Source organism: Pleurodeles waltl, chromosome 11, assembly GCF_031143425.1.
Source record: "Pleurodeles waltl isolate 20211129_DDA chromosome 11, aPleWal1.hap1.20221129, whole genome shotgun sequence".
Taxonomy (NCBI): Eukaryota; Metazoa; Chordata; class Amphibia; order Caudata; family Salamandridae; genus Pleurodeles; species Pleurodeles waltl.
In genome coordinates, this window is record NC_090450.1 from 16,148,300 (window position 1) to 16,170,548 (window position 22,249).

At 56.0% G+C, this 22,249-nt stretch overlaps 1 protein-coding gene across 5 annotated transcripts in view; it reads left to right on the top strand.

The window, feature by feature from the left end:
• The window catches only part of TNK2 (tyrosine kinase non receptor 2), a 372,582-nt gene that overhangs the window by 129,060 nt on the left and 221,273 nt on the right, over window positions 1-22,249 (top strand). The gene's annotated exons all lie outside the window — the stretch shown is intronic.

Consider the following 22,249-nt stretch of genomic DNA (forward strand, 5'->3'; position numbering starts at 1 on the left):
GGGGGGGCGCGGAGTGAGGGTTTATATGGGAGGCTCTGAGGGGACCCTGGCAGTGAGGGGTTATATGGAGGCTTCGAGGGGACCCTGGCAGTGAGGGGTTATATGGAGGCTTCGAGGGGACCCTGGCAGTGAGGGGTTATATGGAGGCTTCGAGGGGACCATGGCAGTGGGGGGTTATATGGAGGCTCCGAGGGGACCCTGCGCAGTGAGGGGTTATATGGAGGCTTCGAGGGGACCCTGGCAGTGAGGGGTTATATGGAGGCTCCGAGGGGACCCTGGCAGTGAGGGGTTATATGGAGGCTCCGAGGGGACCCTGGCAGTGAGGGGTTATATGGAGGCTCCGAGGGGACCCTGGCAGTGAGGGGTTATATGGAGGCTCCGAGGGGACCCTGCGCAGTGAGGGGTTATATGGAGGCTCCGAGGGGACCCTGGCAGTGAGGGGTTATATGGAGGCTCCGAGGGGACCCTGGCAGTGAGGGGTTATATGGAGGCTTCGAGGGGACCCTGCGCAGTGAGGGTTTATATGGAGGCTTCGAGGGGACCCTGGCAGTGAGGGGTTATATGGAGGCTTCGAGGGGACCATGGCAGGGGGGGGTTATATGGAGGCTCCGAGGGGACCCTGCGCAGTGAGGGGTTATATGGAGGCTCCGAGGGGACCCTGCGCAGTGAGGGGTTATATGGAGGCTCCGAGGGGACCCTGCGCAGTGAGGGGTTATATGGAGGCTCCGAGGGGACCCTGCGCAGTGAGGGGTTATATGGAGGCTCCGAGGGGACCCTGCGCAGTGAGGGGTTATATGGAGGCTTCGAGGGGACCCTGCGCAGTGAGGGGTTATATGGAGGCTCCGAGGGGACCCTGGCAGTGAGGGTTTATATGGAGGCTTTGAGGGGACCCTGGCAGTGAGGGTTTATATGGAGGCTTCGAGGGGACCCTACGCAGTGAGGAGTTATATGGAGGCTTCGAGGGGACCCTACGCAGTGAGGGGTTATATGGAGGCTTCGAGGGGACCCTACGCAGTGAGGGGTTATATGGAGGCTTTGAGGGGACCCTACGCAGTGAGGGGTTATATGGAGGCTCCGACGGGACCCTGCGCAGTGAGGGGTTATATGGAGGCTCCGAGGGGACCCTGGCAGTGAGGGGTTATATGGAGGCTTCGAGGGGACCCTGGCAGTGAGGGGTTATATGGAGGCTTCGAGGGGACCCTGGCAGTGAGGGGTTATATGGAGGCTTCGAGGGGACCCTGGCAGTGAGGGGTTATATGGAGGCTTCGAGGGGACCCTGGCAGTGAGGGGTTATATGGAGGCTCCGAGGGGACCCTGGCAGTGAGGGGTTATATGGAGGCTCCGAGGGGACCCTGGCAGTGAGGGGTTATATGGAGGCTCTGAGGGGACCCTGGCAGTGAGGGGTTATATGGAGGCTCTGAGGGGACCCTGGCAGTGAGGGGTTATATGGAGGCTCTGAGGGGACCCTGGCAGTGAGGGGTTATATGGAGGCTTCGAGGGGACCCTGCGCAGTGGGGGGTTATATGGAGGCTTCGAGGGGACCCTGGCAGTGAGGGGTTATATGGAGGCTCCGAGGGGACCCTGGCAGTGAGGGGTTATATGGAGGCTCTGAGGGGACCCTGGCAGTGAGGGGTTATATGGAGGCTCTGAGGGGACCCTGGCAGTGAGGGGTTATATGGAGGCTCTGAGGGGACCCTGGCAGTGAGGGGTTATATGGAGGCTTCGAGGGGACCCTGGCAGTGAGGGGTTATATGGAGGCTCCGAGGGGACCCTGCACAGTGGGGGGTTATATGGAGGCTCTGAGGGGACCCTGGCAGTGAGGGGTTATATGGAGGCTTCGAGGGGACCCTGGCAGTGAGGGGTTATATGGAGGCTTCGAGGGGACCCTGGCAGTGAGGGGTTATATGGAGGCTCCGAGGGGACCCTGGCAGTGAGGGGTTATATGGAGGCTCCGAGGGGACCCTGGCAGTGAGGGGTTATATGGAGGCTCCGAGGGGACCCTGGCAGTGAGGGGTTATATGGAGGCTCCGAGGGGACCCTGGCAGTGAGGGGTTATATGGAGGCTCCGAGGGGACCCTGGCAGTGAGGGGTTATATGGAGGCTCCGAGGGGACCCTGGCAGTGAGGGGTTATATGGAGGCTCTGAGGGGACCCTGGCAGTGAGGGGTTATATGGAGGCTTCGAGGGGACCCTGGCAGTGAGGGGTTATATGGAGGCTTCGAGGGGACCCTGCGCAGTGAGGGGTTATATGGAGGCTTCGAGGGGACCATGGCAGTGAGGGGTTATATGGAGGCTCCGAGGGGACCCTGGCAGTGAGGGGTTATATGGAGGCTTCGAGGGGACCCTGCGCAGTGAGGGGTTATATGGAGGCTCTGAGGGGACCCTGGCAGTGAGGGGTTATATGGAGGCTCTGAGGGGACCCTGGCAGTGAGGGGTTATATGGAGGCTTCGAGGGGACCCTGCGCAGTGAGGGGTTATATGGAGGCTTCGAGGGGACCCTGCGCAGTGAGGGGTTATATGGAGGCTCCGAGGGGACCCTGGCAGTGAGGGTTTATATGGAGGCTTCGAGGGGACCCTGGCAGTGAGGGGTTATATGGAGGCTTCGAGGGGACCCTGGCAGTGAGGGTTTATATGGAGGCTTTGAGGGGACCCTGGCAGTGAGGGTTTATATGGAGGCTTCGAGGGGACCCTGCGCAGTGAGGGGTTATATGGAGGCTTCGAGGGGACCATGGCAGTGAGGGGTTATATGGAGGCTTCGAGGGGACCCTGGCAGTGAGGGGTTATATGGAGGCTTCGAGGGGACCCTGGCAGTGAGGGGTTATATGGAGGCTTCGAGGGGACCCTGGCAGTGAGGGTTTATATGGAGGCTTCGAGGGGACCCTGGCAGTGAGGGTTTATATGGGAGGATCGGAGGGGACCCTGCGCAGTGGGAGTTTTATGGGAGGCTCCGAGGGGACCCTGCGCAGTGAGGGTTTATATGGAGGCTTTGAGGGGACCCTGGCAGTGAGGGTTTATATGGAGGCTTCTACGGGCCCCTGGCAGTGAGGGTTTATATGGAGGCTTCGAGGGGACCCTGGCAGTGAGGGTTTATATGGGAGGATCGGAGGGGACCCTGCGCAGTGGGAGTTTTATGGGAGGCTCCGAGGGGACCCTGCGCAGTGAGGGTTTATATGGAGGCTTCGAGGGGACCCTGGCAGTGAGGGATTAACATGGGAGGCTTCAAAGGGGACCCTGCGCAGTGAGGGGTTATATAGGAGGCTTCTACGGGTCCCTGTGCAGTGAGGGGTTATATAGGAGGCTTCAGATGGGACCCCGTGCAGTGAAGGTTTATAAGGGGCTGAGATTCTTCCAGAGTTTGAGGACCAGATAGCGCCCAGAGCGCCCTTCTCTGCGCGGGACACATTGGGCTCGGGTTTTCCGAGTCCTGCCATTGGCTGTCCGTGTGCAGGAGGCGGGCTTAGTGTGACTTTCAGGCACATGGAGGACTCCGTGAGACATACACGGCCTCCCCTGCTCTGCAGCCGGCGCCGAACCCACCGAGCACCTGACACATACTCACACTTCCCGGCCCTGGACCCGGGTGGCCCCGGCCCTGCGGGGAGCCCCAGTGGGACACTGATGTAGTAACCACCCTGAGGAGGGGTGAAGAGGGCACAGACCTGCGCACAGTGCGCCTCCTTCACCAGACACATCAGGGATGCTCTGGTCAGGACATCTCAGCTGGGGGGGGGCGTAGGGTGGCCATAAGTTGTTCCCCCAGAGGAGAGGGAGCTCCTAGCGTTCAGCCAAGTAATGACGGCGCATGCGCCTCCAGGCGGCCTCTCGGATTTATGGTCCAGGAGGGACCGCTCCAGTCCGGCCTGGTGGGTACCACGGGTCGCGAGGTTGTAGCCCCCACTCTTGCTTCATATGAGTCATCACTTGAGCACGGCCAAGGTGTGAATTTCAGTCTTCCTGTGCGAGCCTTTCCTGCACTTCACATACTCGGTAGAAGAGTCTGCCCCATCCGCCGAGGGTCCCGGGACACCTGGGTGTCATGTTTGTGCGTCATGGAGGTCAAAGACCCGGTGGTCCTGGAAGCCATGGTGGCTATGAGTGTGCGTCAGGCACATATTCTGCCCGGGGTGGAGGTGGAGGCTGGTGGGAGGCCTGAGTTTCTTAGCCCAGAGGACCGAGGTCTGTGATGGTTAGCCCAGGGGCTGGAGGTCTGTGATGGTTAGCCAAGGGGCTGGAGGTCTGTGATGGTTAGCCCAGGGGCTGGAGGTCTGTGATGGTTAGCCCAGGGGCTGGAGGTCTGTGATGGTTAGCCAAGGGGCTGGAGGTCTGTGATGGTTAGCCCAGGGGCTGGAGGTCTGTGATGGTTAGCCAAGGGGCTGGAGGTCTGTGATGGTTAGCCAAGGGGCTGGAGGTCTGTGATGGTTAGCCCAGGGGCTGGAGGTCTGTGTTGGTTAGCCAAGGGGCTGGAGGTCTGTGTTGGTTAGCCAAGGGGCTGGAGGTCTGTGATGGTTAGCCAAGGGGCTGGAGGTCTGTGATGGTTAGCCAAGGGGCTGGAGGTCTGTGATGGTTAGCCAAGGGGCTGGAGGTCTGTGTTGGTTAGCCAAGGGGCTGGAGGTCTGTGATGGTTAGCCCAGAGGCTGGAGGCCCGTGTTTGTTAGCCTGGAGGCCTGTGTTTGTTAGCCCTGAGGCCGGATGCCTGTGTTTGTTAGCCCAGAGGCCGGAGGCCCGTGTTTGTTAGCCCTGAGGCCTGTGTTTATTAGCCCAGAGGCCGGAGGGCTGCGTTCGTTAGACCAGGGTCCGGATCTGCGCCTCACACCTGCTCCATGTGTGTTGCACATCCGGTTTGGCAGTGTGGCTTCTCGGTGCGCAGGCTGGGGTGGTTCCCTGCCCCCTCTCGGGCACCTCACATTCCAGGAGGCAGTGCACATTACAGAGTGATGAGCACACCTGCTGATGCCAGGGCTAATGATTTGTAATTATAGGAGGGCGGCCTCTCTCCTGCCCAGCCCTGCGCGCCGGTTCTGCGCCTGAGCCGCCGGGGTGGACGCATGGTGAGGATCGAGAGGCCTCGGGGACCAGAGCCACAGGTGGGTGGGGGTGCTTCCAGCGCTCTGGGAATGTACTGGGATTACAACTGTCCCCCTAGGGAGGAGGGAGGGCGCTGTCCTGCCCAATCCTGCGCGCCGGTGCTGCGCCTGAACCACCGGGGTGGACGCATGGTGACGATCTAGGAGCCTCGGGTACCAGAGCCACAGGTGGTTGGGAGTACATCCGTCGCCCTTGGAAGGTACTGAGGGTGGGGAGGGGGTACAGGTGTCCCCCTGGGGGTCACTGTGGCAGGAGGGAGGGCTCTAACCTGCACAGCCCTTCGCGCCTTGCGCACCGGTGCTGCGCCTGAGCCGCCGGAATGGACTCATGGCGAGGACTGGGTGGCCTCGGGTACCAGAGCCACAGCTGTGTGGGAGTACATCCGTCGCCCTTGGGGGTCATTGAGGGAGGTCTCTCTCCTGCGCAGCCCTGGGCACCGGTGCCGCGCCTGAGCCGCCGGAATGGACTCATGGCGAGGACTGGGTGGCCTCGGGTACCAGAGCCATAGGTGGGTGGGAGTACGTCCGTCGCTCTGGGAAAGTACTGGGGGTACAGCTGTTCCCCGGGGGGTCACTGAGGGAAGAGGGAGCGCTCGCTCCTGCCCAGCCCTGCGCACCGGTGCTGCGTCTGAGTACACACTGCTCTGATAACACTCCACACACTGCACACTGCAGTGTACCTCCGTAGGATGGCACCTCGCACAGCATGGATGGTACACGTCGTTGTCGTCCCCACATGGCAACTCCTCGGTGGAGAACACACAACGTGATAGCTCGTGTAACAGTTGCACAGCATAACAGCTCGCACAACAGGGACATACACACGCACAGCAGCTCGCACAACAAGGACACACAGCATAGGAGCTCCTACAACAGGGACGCGCATCCTGACAGCTCGCATAACGAGGACACAAGGCATGGCTGTTCACATAAGAGGGATACACAACATGGCTGCTCACAAAACAGGGACACACAACACGGCTGCTCACAAGACAGGGACGCGCAGCCTGGCAGCTCGCATAACGAGGGGACACAGCATGGATGCTCACCAAACAGGGGCACACAATATGGCAGTTCACAAAACAGGGACACGCAACATTGGAACTCACAATACAGGGACACACAACATGGGAACTCACAATACAGGGGCACAGAACATGGGAACTCACAATACAGGGGCACAGAACATGGGAGCCAGCACCGCGGGGGGCACACAGCGTGGATGCTCACTAAACAGGGACACACAACATGGCAATTCACACTACAAAGATACACAACATAGGAGCTCGTACACAAGGGACACACAGCACATCAGCTCGCACAACAGGGATACACAACATGGGAGCCAGCACAGCAGGGACACACAGCATGGCAGTTCGCACAACGGGACACACAACAGGGGTTCACAATACCACAGCTCGTGGACCAAGGATTCTCCAATTGTCCACTCGTGTAACAGGGAAACACAGCCTGGCAACTGGCTTTGTGAGGCTACACACACAACACGACCTCTCGCGAAGCAGGAACACACAGCTTGGCGGCTCGTTCGGTGGAGGGGACACAACGTGGTGCGCATTAAAGACAACGCATCTCCGGATACACAGGTGGGTGTGCGTTGTCTGTGTGCCCTCAGTGAAAGCAGCACTGGTCACCTAATGTGTGTAGTTGTCTGCACACTCCAGCGCAACACAGTACAACCTATTGCACCAAGGCCCTGGACGAACAGCGCAATAAAGCTAAAAAATTAAATAAAATAAAACCAGCAAAAAGATACCTCACAAAATATACAAAAACACGTTAGCCACCACGTGTCGCACGCAGTCCAAGACAGCACAGGTGTGTGTGGTGTAGTTAGTGTCAGGGCTCAGCAGCACTCCCCAGCAAGAAAAGACCACACATAGACAGACACACACAGACGCACACACTCACAAAATAACACAGATACACAATCTCTCTCTTTCTCTCTCTCTTTCTCTTTACCTGCAGGGAGTAAAACTCTGATGTCTGTGGGGTCTGTCTGTGCAGGCCTGTGAGGTCTGTACTGTACGGGTTATAGGCCCGTGGTGTCTGTTCTACAGGATGCAGGCCTATGATATCTGTGCTGTATATGGCACAAGACGGGTGTCTGTGCCGTAGAGGGTGTAAGGCTGTGGTATCTTGGCTCTACAGAATAAGTTTCAGATGTCTGTGTTCTACAGGCTGCGAGCCTGTGATGTCTGTGCTTTTCAGTGTGTAAACCTCTGATGTCTGTCATCTGCAGTGAAAGAGGTTTGCTCTTTTCACTGTGCTCTGCAGTGGTTGGCCTGTGGTGTCCGTTCTACAGGATGTAATCCTGTGAGGTCTGATCTACAGGATGTAAGCCTGTGATGTCTGTGGTCTTTCGGTTGCAGACCTGTGAGGTTTGCTCTGCTCATTGTGCCCTGCAGTGGTTCACTGTAATCCTGAGATGTCTGTGCTCTTTAGGTGGTTCACCTGTGAGGTCTGTTCTACAGGATGTAATCCTGTGATGTCTGGTGATGTTTGCGTTCTTTCAGCTGCAGACCTGTGAGGTTTGCTCTGCACAATATGCCCTTCAGTGGTTCACCTGTGGTGTAATCCTGTGAGGTCTGTTCTACAGGATGTAAGCCTGCGATGACTGTGCTCTTTAGGTGGTTCACCTGTGAGGTCTGTTCTACAGGATGTAATCCTGTGATGTCTGGTGATGTCTGCGTTCTTTCGGCTGCAGACCTGTGAGGTTTGCTCTGCACATTGTGCCCTTCAGTGGTTCACCTGTGGTGTAATCCTGTGACGTCTGTTCTACAGGATGTAAGCCTGTGATGACTGTGCTGTTTAGGTGGTTCACCTTCGAGGTCTGTTCTACAGGATGTAATCCTGTGATGTCTGGTGATGTTTGCGTTCTTTCAGCTGCAGACCTGTGAGGTTTGCTCTGCACAATATGCCCTTCAGTGGTTCACCTGTGGTGTAATCCTGTGAGGTCTGTTCTACAGGATGTAAGCCTGCGATGACTGTGCTCTTTAGGTGGTTCACCTGTGAGGTCTGTTCTACAGGATGTAATCCTGTGATGTCTGGTGATGTCTGCGTTCTTTCGGCTGCAGACCTGTGAGGTTTGCTCTGCACATTGTGCCCTTCAGTGGTTCACCTGTGGTGTAATCCTGTGACGTCTGTTCTACAGGATGTAAGCCTGTGATGACTGTGCTGTTTAGGTGGTTCACCTTCGAGGTCTGTTCTACAGGATGTAATCTGGTGATGTCTGCGTTCTTTCGGCTGTAGACCTGTGAGGTTTGCTCTGCACATTATGTTCTGCAGTGGTTCACCTGTGAGGTCTGTTCTACAGGATGTAACCCTGAGATGTCTGTGTTCTTTACGTGGTTCACCTGTGATGTCTTTTCTACATGATGTAATCCTGTGATGTCTGGTGATGTCTGCGTTCTTTCGGCTGCAGACCTGTGAGGTTTGCTCTGCACATTGTGTTCTGCAGTGGTTCACCTGTGGTGTCTTTTCTACAGGATGTAATTCTGTGATGTCTGGTGATGTCTGTGGTCTTTCGGTTGCAGACCTGTGAGGTTTGCTCTGCACATTGTGCCCTGCAGTGGTTCACCTGTGAGGTCTGTTCTACAGGATGTAACCCTGAGATGTCTGTGTTCTTTAGGTGGTTCACCTGTGATGTCTGTTCTACAGGATGTAATCCTGTGATGTCTGGTGATGTCTGCGTTCTTTCGGCTGCAGACCTGTGAGGTTTGCTCTGCACATTGTGTTCTGCAGTGGTTCACCTGTGGTGTCTTTTCTACAGGATGTAATTCTGTGATGTCTGGTGATGTCTGTGGTCTTTCGGTTGCAGACCTGTGAGGTTTGCTCTGCACATTGTGCCCTGCAGTGGTTCACCTGTGAGGTCTGTTCTACAGGATGTAAGCCTGTGAGATCTGTTCTACAGGATGTAAGCCTGTGAGGTCTGTTCTACTGGATGTAACCCTGAGATGTCTTTGTTCTTTAGGTGGTTCACCTGTGATGTCTGCCTTGGGCTGAGGGCCCCGCTCTGACCTTTGACCCCCGGGGGCAGCTGTATGAGGCAGGGTTGTGATGTGTTGGGCTGGTGACTTGCCATGGAGTTCAGCCGGACGGAAGATGCCGCATAATATCCCTATTATTAGAGCCTGTAATGACAGGGTGCCTCACGCCAACGCCCCGGTGCACGTGCGCCTAGGAGAGTAAACACTGCGCTTCCAGCGCTGCCCTTGGGCAGTGATACCAGTGGGGGCGTGGGGCGCCTTCCCAGATCGTCAGTGGGACTTACCCGTTAATCTTTCTGGGGGCGATAAGGAGTGCGCCACAGAGGGCTGTCCATGGGGGCAGCTGAGTGAAGGGAATCGCGTGGCATCGGGCAGAAGCATGGGTAGTGTGTTTTCTCAGTGCTTCGGAATGGAGCCCTGCGTGATTTAATAGTTCGTCGTTAAGTGTCAGCATTTCATCATTCTGAGGTCGATAAGGTATGTGCCCGTGAGGGCTGTAGAATGAGGGCAGCGCCTGGCATCGGGCAGAGGCGTGGGCATAGTGTTTACTCAATGCTAAGGAATTCAGCCCTGCTTGATTTAAGAGTTCGTCATCAAGTGTCGACATTTCATCATTCTGAGGTCGAGAATGTGCGCGTCAAGGACACAGACAGTAATAACGCAGGCCATTTGAGGTGCTGCGAGATACAAGTTCTTGGACAGTATTTAGAAAGAGCTGTCAGCCTGGCCCCTCCAATAGGAACGGAGGAGGGCCGGAGGTCACTTCCTGGGTGGACTCTAGGAGCATCAATTGAACATCAGGCCCGTAGGAGGCGGCGGGAGGGGGGGTGGCCCCTCCCCGAGGGGATGAAGCCCCTAACTCAGGGTGATGTGCCTGCTTTACCCCTGCCCAGGCACAGTGCCCCCAGGGGAAGTTGAGGGGTTAGGGGTGCCCTCCTCAGTCCCAGTGATCCCAGCAGAACATCCTGCCCCCCTCAGAAGCCGCATCATCCCCGTACTTTGCCCCAGCCCCACTGTCAGAAGAGGGCGGCGACCCCAGGCCGGCCCCGGGCCCTGGTCCGGCTGCGGAGCCATGGGTTTCCTGGTGGACCAGGCTGTGGCCGCCTTGGACCTGTCTTGTGCTCAGGTTTCCAGTGTCTTTCCACCTGTGGCAGTGCCAGTCTGCCTTCATCCCCACCGAGGTCTTCATCAAAGTCACAGCAGTGCCGGCTGCTCATCTCCATGGGTTGGGGGCCTCCGTGCACCCCCCCCCCCCCCCCCCGACGCCTGGTTGCTGAAGGCGAGTTCTCCTGCGTCCTGGCGCATGAGTTGGGGTTCTCCATCTGTACCCCTAAGACGTCTCTGTGGGTGAGTGTGCCTGGCTGAAGCCTGCAGGTCATCAGAGGTGTTCTGGGTACCACCCTAGACTCGAGCGAGTCAGACCTCTGCCCCGGGCACCTCTCGTGTCCAGGGGGACCCGGGCACCCACACTTGGCACTCATGATGTACTGGTGCCGAGCGTGGGGGTTGGAGGTTTTACAAACCGGATCCCCGTGTCCCTTGAGTCGTGGTTGCCTTTGCATCAGTAGATCCTAGGGCTCGTACTGGGATCTCTTTATCAGCAGTGGACCATGGGTCCCTTCTGTTCATGCTGAGATCCTTTGGCAGTGGTGGATCCTGGGGACCTTCATCAATGATGGAATCTCTTGCAGCAGTGGATCCTGGGGAGCTTCATCACATGCTGGGATCTCTTTCAGTAGTGGATCCTGGGACCCTTCTGTTCATGCTGAGATCTTTTGGCAGTGGTAGATCCTGGGGACCGTCATCACATGCTGGGATCTCTTGGCAGGTGTGGATCCTGGGTACTTCTGCTTGTGCTGGGATCTCGTCGCAGTAGTGGATTATGGAGGCCTGCTCATTCTGCGATCTCTTCACAGCAGTGGATTATGGGTGTCCTCTGTCTATCCTGGGATCTCTTGGCAGCAGTGGATCCTGGGGACCTTCTGCTCATGCTGGGATCTCTTGAGAGTAGTGTATCCTGGAGCTCGTACTGGGATATCTTGGCAGCAGTGGATTTTGGGGGCCTTCTGCTCTTGCTGGGATCTTTTGTTAGCAGTGGATCCTGGTAACCTGCTCATGCTGGGATCTCTTAACAGTGGGTACTGGGGATGTTCTGCTAATACTGGGATCTCTTGGTACAGTGGATCCCAGGGACCTTCTGCTCATGCTGGGATCTCTTGAGAGTAGTGGATCCTGGAGCTCGTACTGGGATATCTTGGCAGCAGTGGATTCTGGGGGCCTTCTGCTCATGGTGGGATCTCTTGGGAGCAGTGGATCCTGGTAACCTTCTGCTCATGCTGGGATCTCTTAGCAGTGGATCCTGAAACTCACACTAGGATCTATTGGCAGCAGTGAATCTTGGACACCTTCTGCTCATGCTGGGATCTCTTGAGAGCAGTCAGTTCTGGGACGTGTACTGAGATCTCTTGGTACGGTGAATCATGGGGTCCTTCTGCTCATGCTTGGATCTCTTGGAAGTAGGGGATCCTGGGGACCTTCTCTTCATACTTGGATATCTTGGAACAAGTGGATCCTAGGGGGCATCTGCTCATTCTGGGATCTCTTGCAGCAGTGGATCCTGGGGACCTTCTTCTCATACTGGGATCACTTGCAGCAGTGGATGCTGGGGACCTTCTGCTCATGTTGGGATCTCTTGGCAGCAGTGGGTCATGGATACCTTCTGCTCATGTTGGGATCTCTTGCCAGCAGTGGATCATGGAGACCTTCTGCTCATGCTGGGAACTCTTGGCAGCAGTGGATTCTGGTGACCTTCTGCTCATTCTTGGACCTCTTGACAGCAGTGGATTCTGAGGGTCTTCTCCTCATGCTGGGAGCTCTTGGCAGCAGTGGATCCTGAGACCCTTCTGGCTTGCTCTGATTTCTTGGCAGCACTGGATCCTGGTAAGCGTCTGATAATACTGGGCTCTCTTGGCAGCAGAGGATCCTGGAGACCTGCTCATGCTGGGATCTCTTGAGAACAGTGGATGCTGAGGCTTGGTCTGGGATCTTTTGGCAGCAGGGGATCATGGGGACCTTCTACTCATGCTGAGATCTCTTGGCAGCAGTGGATCCTGAAGACCTTCTTTCCATACTTGGATACCTTGGCACCAGTAGATCCTGGGGACCTTCTGCTCATGCTGGGAACTCTTGGCACCAGTGGATCCTGAGGACCTTCTGCCCATGCTGGGAACTCTTGGCACCAGTGGATCCTGAGGACCTTCTACTCATGCTGGGAACTCTTGGCACCAGTGGATCCTGAGGACCTTCTGCTCATGCTGGGCACTCTTGGCACCAGTGGATCCTGAGGACCTTCTGCTCATGCTGGGAACTCTTGGCACCAGTGGATCCTGCGGATCTTCTACTCATGCTGGCAACTCTTGGCACCAGTGGATCCTGGGGACCTTCTCCTCATGCTGGGAACTCTTGGCACCAGTGCATCATGAGACCCTTCTGGCTTGCTCTGATCTCTTGGCAGCACTGGATCCTGGTAAGCGTCTGATAATACTGGGCTCTCTTGGCAGCAGAGGATCCTGGAGACCTGCTTATGCTGGGATCTCTTGAGAGCAGTGGATGCTGAGGCTTGGTCTGGGATCTCTTGGCAGCAGGGGGATCATGGGGACCTTCTACTCATGCTGAGATCTCTTGGCAGCAGTGGATCCTGAGGACCTTCCTTTCATACTTGGATACCTTGGCACCAGTGGATCCTGCGGACCTTCTGCTCTTGCTGGGAACTCTTGGCACCAGTAGATCCTGCGGACCTTCTGCTCATGCTGGGAACTCTTGGCACCAGTGGATCCTGGGGACCTTCTGCTCATGCTGGGAACTCTTGGCACCAGTGGATCCTGAGGACCTTCTGCTCTTGCTGGGAACTCTTGGCAGCAGTGGATTCTGGTGACCTTCTGCTCATTCTTGGACCTCTTGACAGCAGTGGATTCTGAGGGTCTTCTCCTCATGCTGGGAACTCTTGGCACCAGTGGATCCCGAGGACCTTCTACTCATGCCAGCATCTCTTCTGCTGTTCATCTTCCCTGGTGGCAGAGGTTCTGGTTCTCTCACTCCTGTCCTGAGAAGCCATTCTGTGTCAGCCATCTTGGTAAAGACTTTGAGAGGCAGCAAGAAGAGGTTGGACACTGCAGTTAATGTGGCTTATTACAGGAAAGAGTCCTTCCCCGGTAACCATCTCTCAAAAAGGACCCAAAACTGGAAGATGTGGAAAGTTTCTACTACTGAGGACTAGTAGTGGCTCGTTCATTGGGCCTTGGGCTGTCAGTCACAGGCCCCACAGCCAGTCACCCTCACATTTGCAGGAGTATGGGGGGGCCTCTGCACACACTACAGAACAAGGCCTTACGGATAGCAGCAGTCACTCCTTGCTGCACAAGAACAGCAGAGCCAGGGGGAAGAAATAATGTTTCTAAAATCGTGTTCGAAACGTATTACTTTTAAATTAATACTTATCAATGCACTGATGTAATCTGATTTAAGGTGAACGGTCCTGCATGTTAATTTAATACGATTATTGAATTTTGAAGAGAGTTTATCATACTTTGCGCACTTGCTGCAAGATGTCTTTAAAAATGAAGTTGTTCCTAAAGTTAAGCGATGCAGGACCAGCTAGTCACATCCTTTCTTTACCTGTAATTAACCCTTAGATAAATGCTCGGAGGTTTAACATATTTTTATTGTTAATGGGAGTGGAGTAAACAGCCGCCCAGTGACCCTGTCTACCAGCCCCAGGTGCCCCCATCTTCCAACCCCAAGTGCCCCTCTCATGCCTGCCAGCGCCAGATGTCCCCCTGTCTGCCAGCCCCAGGTGACCCCCCCCCCCACCCCCGTCTGCGAGCCCCAGGTGCCCCACCCACCCCCGTCTGCGAGCCCCAGGTGCCCCCCTCCCCCTGTATGCCAGACCCAGGTGCCCCCTCCTGTCTGCCAGCCCCAGGTGCCCCCTCCTGTCTGCCAGGCCCAGATGCCTCCCTGTATGCCAGCCCCAGGTGCACGCTCATGCTCTGCCAGCCTCAGCCCCCCCCTCCCCCCCCCCCCCCCCCCCCCCCCCCCCCATGTGTACCGACCCCAGCAGCATATGGCTGTGGGATTTGCAGAGGAAAGCAGCTTAAGGCGGGCTTTTCCTGGGAGGGGGCTGTTTGGCCGATAATTGTGATTACTGCATGTGGCGGCCACGCCGTGCGTTACTGTGCGTGTGCTTGGCGCTGTGCGTGTGCTTGGCGCTGTGCGTGTGCTTGGCGCTGTACGCGTATGGGAGCAAGGCGGGGAGTTGGGGGGGGTCACAAGATAGTCGAGGGGAGGGAGAGACTTGCACATCAGGTGCATTACCTAGGGGATGTGGAGAGAGGGCCGCAGGAGCCAGGGGGTGCCTGGCCCCCAGATAGATGGGGGGGGGGGAGCGCTGCACATCGGGTGCATTACCTAGGGGATGTAGAGAGAGGGCTGCAGAAGCCAGGGGGTGCGTGGCCCCCAGAGAGATGGGGGAAGGGCCTGAATACGAAGCATACAACGTGGGAGACTGGGTAGTGGTCCCAGCACAGGGTGTTTATGGGCCTGACTGGTAAAGAGCCGCTGGAGGGGTGCATGATCTAGAGGTGGTGAGAGGGGTGGGGGTGCAGCAGGGATGCATGGGACCGAAGGGGGGTGGGCTGTAGGGGGTTCACAGAGCACACTGGAGTGGACTGCTGTAGGGGAGTGCATGGAACAGCCGGGAGTGGGGTGCATGGGTCAGGCAGGAGTGGGCTGCAGGGGGGTGCATGGAACAGCCAGGAGTGGGCTGCAGGGGGGGTGCATGGGTCAGGCAGGAGTGGGCTGCAGGGGGGTGCATGGGGCAGGCAGGAGTGGGCTGCAGGGGGGTGCATGGGGCAGGCGGGGAGTGGGCTGCAGGGTGGTGCATGGGGCAGGCAGGAGTGGGCTGCAGGGGGTGCATGGGGCAGGCGGGGAGTGGGCTGCAGGGTGGTGCATGGGGCCGGCAGGGAGTGGGCTGCAGCAGGGTTGCAGGGAGGGTGCATGGGGCAGGCAGGGAGTGGGCTGCAGGGGGGGGTGCATGGGGCAGGCAGGAGTGGGCTGCAGGGGGGTGCATGGGGCAGGCGGGAGTGGGCTGCATGGGGGTGCATGGGTCAGGCAGGAGTGGGCTGTATCAGGGTGCATGGGTCAGGCAGGAGTGGGCTGCATCGGGGTGCATGGGGCAGGCGGGGAGTGGGCTGCATGGGGCAGGTGTGGAGTGGGCTGCAGTGGGAGTACATGGGGTTGACACGGAGTGGGCTGCAACAGGGTTCCATGGGGGCAGGTGTAGAGTGGACTGCAGGGGGGTGCATGGGGCCGGCAGGGAATGGGCTGCAGCAGGGTTGCAGGGAGGGTGCATGGGGCAGGCAGGGAGTGGGCTGCAGGGGGGTGCATGGGGCAGGCAGGAGTGGGCTGCAGGGGGGTGCATGGGGCAGGCGGGGAGTGGGCTGCAGGGTGGTGCATGGGGCAGGCAGGAGTGGGCTGCAGGGGGGTGCATGGGGCAGGCGGGGGAGTGGGCTGCAGGGGGTGCATGGGGCAGGCGGGGAGTGGGCTGCAGGGTGGTGCATGGGGCAGGTGTGGAGTGGGCTGCAGGGGGTGCATGGGGCAGGCAGGGATTGGGCTGCAGGGGGGTGCATGGGGCAGGCAGGAGTGGGCTGCAGGGGGGTGCATGGGGCAGGCGGGGATTGGGCTGCAACAGGGTTCCATGGGGGCAGGTGTGGAATGGGCTGCAGGGGGTGCATGGGGCAGGCAGGGAGTGGGCTGCAGCAGGGGTGCATGGGGCAGGCAGGAGTGGGCTGCAGGGGGGTGCATGGGGCAGGCGGGGAGTGGGCTGCAACAGGGTTCCATGGGGCAGGTGTGGAGTGGGCTGCAGTGAGAGTGCATGGGGTTGACACGGAGTGGGCTGCAGCAGGGGTGCATGGGGCAGGTGTGGAGTGGGCTGCAGGGGGTGCATGGGGCAGGCAGGGATTGGGCTGCAGGGGGTGGATGGGGCAGGCAGGGATTGGGCTGCAGGGGGTGCATGGGGCAGGCGGGGAGTGGGCTGCAGGGTTGTGCATGGGGCAGGTGTGGAGTGGGCTGCAGGGGGTGGATGGGGCAGGCAGGGATTGGGCTGCAGGGGGTGCATGGGGCAGGCGGGGAGTGGGCTGCAGGGTGGTGCATGGGGCAGGTGTGGAGTGGGCTGCAGGGGGTGGATGGGGCAGGCAGGGATTGGGCTGCAGGGGGCGCATGGGGCAGGCGGGGAGTGGGCTGCAGGGTGGTGCATGGGGCAGGTGTGGAGTGGGCTGCAGGGGGTGGATGGGGCAGGCAGGGATTGGGCTGCAGGGGGGTGCATGGGGCAGGCAGGAGTGGGCTGCAGGGGGGTGCATGGGGCAGGCGGGGAGTGGTCTGCAACAGGGTTCCATGGGGCAGGTGTGGAGTAGGCTGCAGTGGGAGTGCATGGGGTTGACACGGAGTGGGCTGCAGCAGGGGTGCATGGGGCAGGTGTGGAGTGGGCTGCAGGGGGGTTCATGGGGCAGGCGGGGAGTGGGCTGTAGCAGGGTTGCATGGGGCAGGTGTGGAGTGGGCTGCAGTGGGAGTGCATGGGGTTGACATAGAATGGGCTGCAGGGCGTGCCTGGGGCAGACAGGGCTGGGGCTGCAGCAGGGTTCTATGCCCCAGTGTACATCACTGCCAGTGAAGTGGCTGTTTAACACGAGTAGACGCGTCTGCTTTACTTAGCGTTCTGTGTTTTAAAGTCTTGCATCAGCTGCCAGGGGACCATCCAAACATTGTTCTTTTGCCTTAAATGGCTGAGAACTTTGATTTTGGCACTAGAACTCTTGGCTGCTAGTGCCTCGTGTGGGTTTCTTCAGCAGGCATGCTTTCTGCTGCTCCTGGTGTGTGCTTTTTCAGGCATCCTCTTGTTTCTAATTAAGGTAATCATGTTCGCCAAAAATCAGGTGCTGAAGTGTCCAATAAAATGTACAAAATATTGAATTTGTGATTAATCCCATGTTTGCACTTGAAGTCTTGTGTATTTGAGGAGGGCTGTCTTGCAGAAGATTAACCTGAGAACTGGTGGTATTATGGCAAATCTTTAAATGAACGTAGGCATCTTTTGTCCTGTTTTGAAGAACAAACGTTGCAATTTATAGAGTGAATGTGACTTAACTAGTTCAACTAATTCCGTGTTCAGTACTTTACTTGACTTATAAAATAGTGATATGCATTTAGTGTCATTTTAGAATCCAATGAATGTTTGTTTGCCGTTTTGTTTTTTAGAAAAAATAAATAATTATTAAAAAATATATATATACGGTCCATTCAGGGGGTTTCAGCCTTTGACGCTGGAACACCACTAATGTTGGTTCAAGGAAGGGGTGCTGCATGCCATTGAGACTTCAGACAAATTTTACTTTGGTGCCAACGGTGGGACAGAATGAATACCACCTACTGCTTATAATGTGTGCCATTGCGCTGTACTCATTTTACAGCATGCTCTTAAAGAAACAGGAGTGTACTGTGTGCTGCACTGTTATTACAGCACGCTGAAGCCTTCATCACATCTGCTCTTATGTCACATCCCTTAAAACCTTACATGTTGTATGCAGAATGTGGTGGTTGTCAGCACATAAGTGAGCTCTGGGACAAAGAGGGTGATGTGTGAGGTAAAGTGGTGGGCGAGTGGGTTTGGGGTCCATTTGGCCATCTCTGTGTGAATCTTCTGATTTCTCAGGTAATAGTTGTGATCCCTATTCCTGCTGCAGATCGATGCGTTTTGAGTGTATCGAAGTCGCCTAGTTGATGTGAAGCCCTTTATAAAATTCCCTAATAGAGCTTGAGCAGTGAGTGCACTGTTTTGTATCTTGTGGGACTGTTGTACTAAAGCTCCCCAGAAGCATGGTGAATTAAACGGGTAAAGCTCTTTCTGGGCATATTTAAGCACTAAAGTCAGAAAACCAGCAGGACTAGAAAATACGCAAGGCTGGGAAGTGTTAAAATAAAAAGAAGGAACTGATGCCGTGTTCCCTTCAGTACAGAATGGGCTAGACTCTGTAATGGCCGAGATTACGTTTTGTTGTTGTTTGCATGGTGAGAAGGGCCCTCCTGTGTGACGGTGCAGGGGTGCTAATTGTACTCACTGCAGTTGTGTCAGTGAAACTGTTTGTAAAATATAAACCCTGATGGTATTTCTGTGCCTGGGTTTGAAGAGTCATGCAGAGCGAGCTGAGCACTGTTCTGTGAGGCGAGCATACATTACTCCCTGTACCTGGGGTCAGAGGGTAATGCAGAGCGAGCTGAGCACTGTTCTGTGAGGCGAGCTTACAGTACCGCACTCTGGCCACTCGGCAGTAGCACAGGACTGCGGGTGGTACATGAGGAGCTCTGCAGTTGGATGCTTAAGACAATCTGCTGAGCAGAAAAAACCGCAACACTTGAACCACACTTCTGGGGAATCCCCAGGAGGCTTATGCCTGCCTCCCCACTTCTAGTATGCTTTAAAAACACTTCCCTCTTTTAGCAGTGATTGGCTTTGCAGGAAAGGTATTGGCCAAAGTTACATTACTGTTGGTTCTGTCTCATTGGTCATTCCTTCTGTCTGTAGGACCATCACACAGCCGAGTTATACCTGTAAAGTTTGCAGGGCTACCCTGGAGTGTTTGGTGCCTGGAGGGAAGTGCTCACGTGTTCTTTGTTGTACTTCCGCCCGCCTGGCACGTGAGCTCTCTGGCACGCCACTCTCACCCACACACCATGCACACGAACAGACCCAACCCATGTCACCTGTTGTAAATCACAGACATGTTATTCACACTTACATAAATGTTTGCATTAAGAATTGACTCGAAGTCAAAACATTTAAAAAACAAACACCAGGTTACCTTGGTTACCGCATTAAAAATACTTGCATTCCATTGTCATTGAGTAAATACAGTTTGCTTCCTGCGTGTTTTTTTGTAATGATAATCATTTTGTGTGTAAAGACTGATGCATGCAAAGCTGTTACTTTTTTATATAATTACAAGCAGCAGTGTTTTCTTTACTCAGTGAGGGAAGTCAGAAGGCTGCATTGGCAAGGCCACTCTGTGGCAGCCTTCAGCCAGCTGGGCACTTTCATGGTCTCTTTAGAATCGGGCATCCTGGTAGTAAAGCAGTGCAGCTGTGATTAAAGGGGTTTCCTTGCATGTGTAAATGCCCCATAGTTTTTATTTCATGCCCCCTGGTCAAATATTGCAGTGTTTTGAGGTTATAGGGCCAGTGCAGAAAGTTTGCCTCCCCCTCACCCTTTACTCTGAGGTGCAGGGCACCAGGTCCCTGTGCTCTGCAGGGCACCCCCACAAGTGGCGAGGGCACCGCCCATGGGATGGGCAGCTTGTGCCATGTGGGCCACTCTGGGCTCCCCCATATAAACCACTGCAGTCATTTTCAACAATGTGTATCTTTCAGCGGGCTTTTTCACTAGGGTGCGTGACATTCGTAAGTTCCTTTTTGCGTAAATATACGAAATTCGAGGAAATTCAGCAAAATCCAAATCTGGTACTTAGAGCTGTGTTTTAGCTCGAAATGCGCTGTTTGGTCAGTTTTGGATGCCAGGGTGCATTTCGAACTAAAAAAAAAAAAAAGTGCACACAACCAAAAGTGCCTCGAGCAACAGCCCCCGTGATCTGTTTGTTCCCATTTTCCCATGTCCCTGTGGTAGGATGTGCACGAGAACGGACAGGAAATTACACAACGTTACATAGTGGTGTTATTTACGCAATTTTGTGTAACTAGCGTTCACGAAAAATCGGAATCTACGCGAAATTCCGCCTGCATAACAAACCTTTCATCTAGGCCAAGCCTTTACCTACAGTGTCCCACTTTTACACAAAAAAAGTGATGTGCTGTCTCCAAAGCCACCCTTGACTCTCGAGCAGACGCCCTGGCACTGCCCTCGCTGCCCATGTCTGGTGCCTCGGTCTAATATTGACTCAGACAAACTATGGAATCTGTTTCCTGCTTGGTGAAGGGGTCTCCAGAACCCTCTTGATTTCCGGACAGCACCAGGAACCCGCCATTTAAATCGGGAGCTTTTCATTTTAAGAGCAGCTTTTGTACATTTCCTCTGATCCAGTGCCTGGATAACCTTGGGGGTAATCGTGGCACTTATAAAGTTTATACCAATTACATTGTAACAACCAGTAACCCCCAGGTTGTGGACAGCCTCTGCCCACCCATCAGAGAGCGTCCTAATTCCCCACCATCAGAAGGGCGATGGATGTGGGGCTGCGGGGCACTGTGACTGGGTAACCCCAGGTGGTCGATGCACCGTGCCAGCCCACCCTGAAGGCACACTTACCACCCACCCCCAAACTTCAGCCACTTCTATCTGTTGTAAGCGGCTGGTCCTGAGGGCAGAGTCCAGCCGTGTCCCTCTGAGAGGCTGGGGCTGGCATCCTTCCCATGCACCCCACTGGAGGTGGCACAGATGATGCCCAGGGTGTGAGCCCCCCGGCCAGGGTGCCAGCAGACGCTCAGGTGCACTGTGCACTTTTGGTGTTACCATCGTCCGCAACACACAGCCAGTTTTGTGAGAGAAGAGGCAGGTGCAATGTATACCCAGAGCACTGTGTACCTGCACCCCAAAGACAGGCCAGCCAATCAGGTGGGGCTATGGAGGGTGCCATGTGATTGTGGGGCTGGCAAGGACTCAGGACACATGACCAATCTGCGTGCTGCTGTGTCGCGCGGTGAGAAGGTGCTGTCAGTCACTGTGCGTTTGTGTGTGTGTGTGCGCCTGTGTATGTGTCTGTCCGTGTGTATCTGTGTGTGTGTGTGTGTTTGTCTGTGTTTGTGTGGGTGTGTATGTATGTGTGTGTGTCTGTGTGTTTGTGTGTATCTGTGTGTGTGTGTATGTATTGTATTGTAATAGTACTTATATAGCGCTAACTACCCCTGACAAGGCGTTGAAGCGCTTTTTGGCGATTAGCACGCTACTCCTGAACCCAAGAGGAATTAGTGGTGGATTGACATAGGGAAATATGAGTACAGTTTAAGTATTATTATGAGGTAATATGAGCAGAGGATATGTGAGTTTGTGAGTTGGATTGACTGGAGTAATGGAGGGATAGAGGAGGGGAGAATCCAGAAGTGTTAATTGGGAGTTTATAGTAATAGGATGAGGCTTGGGGTGAGTAAAGGAGAGATGGAGGAGGGAAGAGTCTGTGGAAAGGGTTAGGGAGATCGTAGTAGCAGGAGGGGTTTTGGTTGAGTCAAAGGGAAGATAAATGAGGGAGAATTTAGTAGTGTGTGTGTGCGTGCGTGTGTGTGTGTGTGTGCGTGTGTGTGTGTGCACGCGTGCAGAACCAGACTGGGGGAAGGGGGGTGGAGGGAGTAGGCGGAGACAGTTTGTGTGGGGATGCGCTGGGATCAGGTCTAGAGGACACAATAAAGCCCATTAACCCTCAGGCAGCACCATTTAGTTCCCGAGTGACGGACACCACCGGACACCACCGGCTGCTAGTGCGAGGGCCCCAGCAGCGGCCTCCACCGGCTGCTAGTGCGAGGGCCCCAGCAGCAGCCTCCAGCCTGCTGGCCACTCTTCCACGCTGCACTTGGAGAAGTGCACGTCCTAGCAGTGAAACGGGCTACATTGTATGAGGTGCCCTGCAGTGCGCACGAGCAGCGCACGTGCACAGCAGCTGTGATCGATGTCTGTGGTCGAGGCGCTGCGCTGTACCCACGTGCAGCACTGCACACGCACACCACCGTGTAAACAGCAGCTGGGATGTGGTTTGGATGGTGCACTGTACCCACGTACACGTGTGCAACACACTGTGTGCAGTTGTCCTTTCCACCTGTCCTCCTTTGTAACCTTGGTAAGGTCTGCACAACCCCTCCTGTGTACAGCACACCTCGTCCTGCTGTGTGACCCTGGGCAGGTGTGCACCTCATTGCTTGTGTCGAGTTATCATCCTGGGGAATTATGCACCACCCTGCCTGTGTGCAGCTCACTATGTCCTGCTGTGTGACCCTGGGCAGGTGTGCACCACCCTGGCTGTGTGCAGCTCACCTCGTCTTCCTGTGTGACCCTGGGCAGGTCCGCACCACCCTGCCTGTGTGCAGCTCACCACCTCCTGCTGTGTGACCCTGG